Below are 6,903 nucleotides of genomic sequence, written 5' to 3'. Positions count from 1 at the left end.
TCTGTGCCAGAGACCTATGAGCAGCTGGGTCATGTCATCACTGTGCTCTTAGTTGCCTCTCTTTCCCTCCCTCTGTCTCTGTCTCTGTCTCTCTCAGGGACTGTGTGCTGCTATTTCTGTGCCTCCAGAACCAGCACCATGTCCATGCATGATTTTACTGGAGATAAGAAAATCAGAACCGGGAGGTGGGCTTCCTATCACACTACACTACCACTCCTATCTGATGGGGTGTGTATATTGAGGTGTGTTTGTGTTTTGTAAAAAGGGCAAGGAAAAGAGGCAGATGTGAGAGGGAAGGTGGGCAAGGACAGTACTGCAAACTCTCCATTCTCCTATCATTCAAACCTGGACAGTATTCACTTTGTACCTCTGTTCTGTTTCTCTCTCATTTCCCTATAGTCCATTTTCCACGCAGGAGCAGCCAGGGGGATTGTTTTAAAACAAAAATCATATCATGTCACCCCTTTGCTTAAAATCCTGGAATGGCTTCCCATCAATCGTCTCACACAGAATAAAGCCAAAGTCCTAACAGCAACCCGCGAGGTCTCCTATGACCTGCCCCCACCCATGACCTCTCTGCTCTCAGCTCTTACTTTTCTCCCCTTTCATTCACTCTGACCCCACTGGCCTCTCAGCACCAGCTCTTCCCTCTGTGGGGAATCCTCTTCCCCAGATGCATCAGTTTTGCTCAGAGTCATTTCCTCAATGAGATTGACCTTGACTGCCTCATTCAACACATTCAAGGTTGACCCTGACATTTCCATTCAACCACTTGCCTCTCCCCCACCTCCTTACCTTGCTCTGCTGTTTTATTTTTAATTTTTTCCATAGCTTTCATCACCTCCTACCATACCAGATACTTTACTTATATGTTTATTGTTTACCCAGAGATTTTTGTCTATTTTGTGGTTATATAGATGTCTTTCCCCTACTTTCCCCTAGTCAGTTATATTGTTTCCTTTTTCACTACTATAATATTGTTAAGAACAACATCTTACTACATAAATCTTCACATAGACCTTTGATTATTTCTAAGAATTCGAGTCACTTGATCAGATGCTACATACTTATAAGACTTTTGATACCGATTACAAAGTTGATTTCCTATCATACTTTTTGAGTAGTATGTACTTGTTGAGAAGGAATGTTACCCTGTGTTGGGGGCAGTCTATAAACTTAATTATGTGCCCCAGCAATTCCACTCTAGGAGTCTACCTACAAGAAATGAAAACACATCCACACAAACACATGTATATGACTGTTCAGAGCAGCATTGTTCGTCATAGCCCCAAACTGGGAATGACACAGATGTCTATCAGCTGATGAATGGATAAAAAAAATGAGGTATTTTCATACCATGGAATACTACTCAGCAATAAAAAGGACAGAACAATTGGTACATGCTACAATATGAATGAGCTTGTGCTAAGCATACATTTGTATGCTTCTATTTATATGAAATGTCCAGAAAAAGCACATTGGTAGAGACAAAAAGCAGATCAGTCATTACCTGGGGCTGGGGTAGGAGCAGGGATTAACTGCAAACAGAAACAAGAAACTTTGGGGGATGATGGAAATGTTCTAAAACTGGATTTGTGGGGATGATTTTACAGCTCTATTTACTAAAATAATAGAATAGTTACAATGGGTGGATTTTATGGTACATAAAACTACACCTTAATAAAGTCATTAAGGGAATTGGGAATAAATGTAATCAGAGGGAAAGATTAGGAAGAAAATTCATATACAATGCATGCTGTGATTTTAAAAGTTTTAAAAGGAATAAAAAGTAGCATAAGGCAGAAAGGAAGGGGGGCAGGGAGGAAAGAAAGAGAAGGAGAGAAAGAAAGAAAGAAGGAAGGAAAAGGGAGAGAGAAATGTCATATATATATTTGAGGGCCCCTTTTGTGATGGCTCAAGACTATCAGAAGATACCCCCACGGAAAATCCATGAAGTGAGTCGACTTGGCACAAATAATAAGAACTTATGGCCTCTATACTGTCAGCACGTGTCTTTAAAGAAGGGACATGGGCCCATAGCATCCCACAGAAGCAAATAAAGGCACCAAGGTAACAAAAAAAAAAAAAAAAAAAAAAAAAACTAGGCCTGGTCTCTGAGCCAACTGTTATTCTTCATTTATTTCAAAGAAGATTTTATGGGTCTTAAATGTTTAAATAATAATTATTATAAAGCTCTCAAATGTAGCATCATGTTTTCAAAAGGAATAAAAAAGGGAGCCTTCCAGAGTGATGTGGCTCTGTTGGTGGCCTTTCTGAGCAGTACTGGGGGTGGGGAGGGGACTACAGGAGGAACTATAGAAAAAATAGTCCCCGAGAGAAGCAGGCAGCAGCTCATACCTGAAGGCCTGGAATTCTTCACTACACACAAAATATGACTTTTCAGTACCATGCCTTTTTTTTTTTTTTTTTTGGCCACGAGGCACGGCTTGCAGAATTTCAGTTCCCCGACAAGGGACTGAACCTGGGCCATGGCAGTGAAAGTACCAAATTCTAACCAGTAGACCACCAGGGAACCCCCAAGTACTATGCATCTTAAGTCCATTCTTTTTTAAAGTATATTCATACAGTTTGGATTTATGTGACCTTCTGTAGCAATGAGTCAAACGTGCAGGCCAGATTTCAGTAAGTGATTAAGGTTACGCATCACCTTACCTGTTTACACGTCACCCGATTGGTGTCTGCTGAGGACAAGCACCGGCAGAGCTGGGAGGGTGCTCGTGAGGCAAACTCGGGCTGCGGGCTGGACACACCCCAGCAGGAGACGCAGAATATAAGGGAGGGCTGTCGTCTCCCGGAATGTCAGCAGATTCTTCACGCCCTCGCGCTCCCAGACGTGGGGAGGGCAAAGGGACTGAGAAGAACCAATGTGACTTGCTCTTGGGGCAGCCACGGGGGTCAGTGGTGGGGACCACGTAGGGGTGGTTTAGACAGGACGGTCAGGGCAGTCCAGTGACTCTTGAACATGTTGCATTGGCTTATTATGTCTGAGTTTCCTTTTGCTGCATAACAAATTACCACAAACTTAGAGGATTGAATCAATACCCGTTTCTTAGCGCACGGTGCTGTAGGCCAGAAGTCCAGCTTGGCCTGGCTGGGTTGTCTTACAAGGCTGAAATTAAGGTGTCGGCTGTGTTTCTTTCTGGAGGCTCTGGGGAAGAATCTGCTTCTGGTTGTTGGCCAGATTCAGTTCCTTCAGGCTCTAGAACTGAGACCGTCATTTCCCTGCTGTCAGCTGGGGGCCACTCTCACCTCCTAGAGGCTGCCCACATTCCTTTGCCAAGAAAGGCCTAGTCCTTTCTGAGGACTAGGTCAGGCCAACTGAGGATAATCTATCTTAATGCCAATTTATTGGGGACCTTAATTACATCTGCAAACTCCCTTTAGTGTTTGATTGAGTGCCCAGGAGAAGGTGTTTATACACCAGGACCTGGGAGGCTTGGGGGCCACTCTGGAATTCTACCTGCGACAAGTTACTTAGGAAAGCTTCTCCAGTGCAGCTAAGTGATCCTCAGGGCGGGTGGTACCAAGCCCTAATGGATGTTTTGTAAATTCATGGGCAAATATTTTGTTGTGGTAACGGGGATATGTTCCACCGGCATTTCGTATTCAGGGCCAGGTCGTAAAAAGAAAGCCTCACACAGTGAGGAATCGTGTTGTATGTTACACAGCTTTCAAAGGTCCCTCGAGGCATTTGTGTCACTGAAAAATCTGTGTATAATTGTCTGAAACTCTATTTGTTTGCATGCTGTTTGCACTGAAGTTTCCATAAATACAATAGTGAATAAGTCAGGGGAAGAACGTAATTACTTTGTTTGGGACTTTACCAAGATTTTCACCATTTGGGGAAAATTGCATGACCGATAACAAGGCTGCTCGTGGAATCTGAACTGTCAACGCACCATCCCCTGCTCCATCTGCAGCTGTCCCTGTCTTCGTGATTCTAAGTACAAGCCTCACCTCACTTTATATATTCTCATATGATGATACCGGAGCACTTACCCATTGAAACATATTTTCTTTAAATTGATTTCTTAAGATTATGTATATAGGTAGGTTATATTAGCTATGAACTCTTTCAGGATTGTAAAGGGGGCATTTCAACATAGTGCTTATAATAAGGGGCCACGGATCTGAAGAGCTGAGAGACAAAGGTCTACTGCATGCACCTCCTGAAGCTGGGATTGGCCAAGAGCGAGAATGGTGGAGGTTGTGGTATATAAACTCGTGGAGATGAGGCACTTCAATGAGCTTTGAGTCGATTTTTTTATTTAAAAAAGAGGAAACTGAGGCCAGAAAAGGGAATTGGTTAATGTCACCCAACTACTTATATGTTAATACTGGACCAGACCCAGTTTTCCTAATGGTAAAGGTCAAATCCATCCATATGAAACTACTTGAAAGGGAATTCCCTGGTGGTCCAGTGGTTAGGACTCCGTGCTTTTACTGTGGTGTCCCAGGTTCAATCCCTGGTTGGGGAACTAAGATGTCATAAGCGGCCTGGTGCAGTCTTTAAAAAAAAGAAAAGAAGAAAGAAACTACTTGAAAATAAAATTAACATTGTGTAACTGAAGTACTGAGAAAAATATTATCCTAAACATCTGTTATAACAATTTAATATTATACAATTAAGTCTACTATTTTCTAATGTTAAGATGTTGAAAGCCAGATTCTACTAATGTAGAGTTGATTATAGAATTGATTTTATCAAATCAATTGGATTTGGGATAATAGCTAACTCAACATAAGCAGAGGAAGCTTTATTTTTTTTTGGGGTATGCGGGCCTCTCACTGTTGTGGCCTCTCCCATTGCGGAGCACAGGCTCCGGACGTGCAGGCTCAGCGGCCATGGCTCACGGGCCCAGCCGCTCCGTGGCATGTGGGATCTTCCCGGACCGGGGCACGAACCCGTGTCCCCTGCATCGGCAGGCGGACTCTCAACCACTGTGCCACCAGGGAAGCCCCAGGAAGCATTTTTTAATAACCTTGTGATTTGAAATTATTCCTGCTCATTTCTATTTATTTTTCTGATAAAATAAATAGAACCTGGGCAAAATTTTGAATAGCCCAACAAGCAATTCACAAGGCTGATTTTAGCCAATCTACACTAGGACTGGTTAGTCCAGTCCAAAACAGTGGGCCAAAATGAAGGCCCGAGCACTATCACACTTCTCCATCTTGCCCAGAGGGGCCAGTCACCAAAAGCTACTGGTTTTTCCTTCCTGGCTCAACTTTGTTCAAACCTACTTAGCTTTGCAGTTGCCATAAGCTTTCCTTTGCTGCCACCTACTGGATGTAGTGAGTATAGTTAAAGCTTTTGTCTTCCTACGTATTGTATTTTAATGTGAAATAGGCAATTCAGGTATTGGCCACTCAATTTGGACTCAAACGTCCAAACTTTGGACATTTAAAGTTGTTTCCTCTAATGACTAGAGCAACTTTAATGTCAAGCAAAGCAAATAAACCTATGAATCTCCGTTTTCAAAGCCCCTCTTCTGTCCTTATAAAGTTATACTTTAAAGTTCAATCATATGATTCCCTTCTTAAAAATCAGTGGCCTACAAGAGGGTAAATACACTTGTATTACTCATGTCTTGATGTGAAACAGAATGTACCCCACTCACTGCAAAGAATGAGGCACTGACGGACTGGGAGCCATGAATTAGGATAACTTTTAGGAAAAGTTGCTTTGGAAATGGGCCCTTATCCCAGGAAATGGGGGACACTTGGTAGCTTGGAATTTCAGTGGGATAAAAAGGAGAGATGGATGCAAACAGATAGGTGGTGATGAAAATTAAAACCATAGCACTTGCTATATTCTAGCACACCCCAAAGTACTTCACAAGTATTCTCATGTGCTTTCACAACAACCCTATGAGGCAGATACTGAACCACTTTACAGATGAGGAAATCAAGGCTTAGGAGGGGTTAAGTTGGCCAAGGCACCCATCTGGTAAGGGGCAGAGATGATGGCACAACCCTCAGGTCTCAACCACAAGCTGTGCTGCCTGCACTGGCCCCAGGAGACCACAAACAGTGGAACTGTCAAGAGCCAGAGCCAAAGCAGCACCTTGGATCAACGTAATTGGTTTTAGTTCAATAAATCACAGCTAAGAGGAGCCTAGGGAGACAGGACAACTACATATCATGTGGTGTCCTAGATGGGATTCTGGAACAGAAAAAGGACATTAGGTGAAAACTAAAGAAATAAAGTCTGGACTTAAGTTAATAATAACGTACCATTGTTAGTTCATTCATTGTAACAAATGTACTACCGTACTAAGGTAAGATTAAAAAAATAAAAAAGCCTGTTTTTTAGAGAATGATGAACACTGTGGAAAGCATCTGATTCCTAAGAATGAAGAGATGCATTACTATAAAATTTGATTTTGAATCAGGTTAAGAATATTAACATGACCAGGGAAAGGAAACTGCCAAGTGACTTAAATTGTCCAAATCCAGGTATTTTGTACTAGGAGGGAACATTATCCATACTATTTCATCTGCTGAGACTTCTCTACTTCTCTTTCTTTTTTGTTCATAAATATTCACACACACACACACACTCAACTCCTATAACAGTTTATGTTACATTAATAAAAATGCTCAAGGCATGGTCACGATGTGCTGAGCTCTACGTGCCTTATCTTAACTCCAACCTCCTAATCCTGGGAGAGGTCCTGTAATTCGCATTCTACAGGATTATACCAGACAACCTAACCACACAGGCAATCCACAGCACCCCACTCCTCGCCGCTACACCAAGCCAGGTCAAGAATGAAAAGGATGAACAACTTAACACTATAATACAAATGAATTAATAAGATCACGTCATTCAAGGGACACAGAAAGTTAACTCCCAAATGTCAAGTCATTATTGAACAT

This window comes from Mesoplodon mirus (genome assembly GCF_964341445.2).
Source record: "Mesoplodon mirus genome assembly, chromosome: 2".
Taxonomy (NCBI): Eukaryota; Metazoa; Chordata; class Mammalia; order Artiodactyla; family Ziphiidae; genus Mesoplodon; species Mesoplodon mirus.
This window is presented reverse-complemented; position numbering follows the sequence as displayed.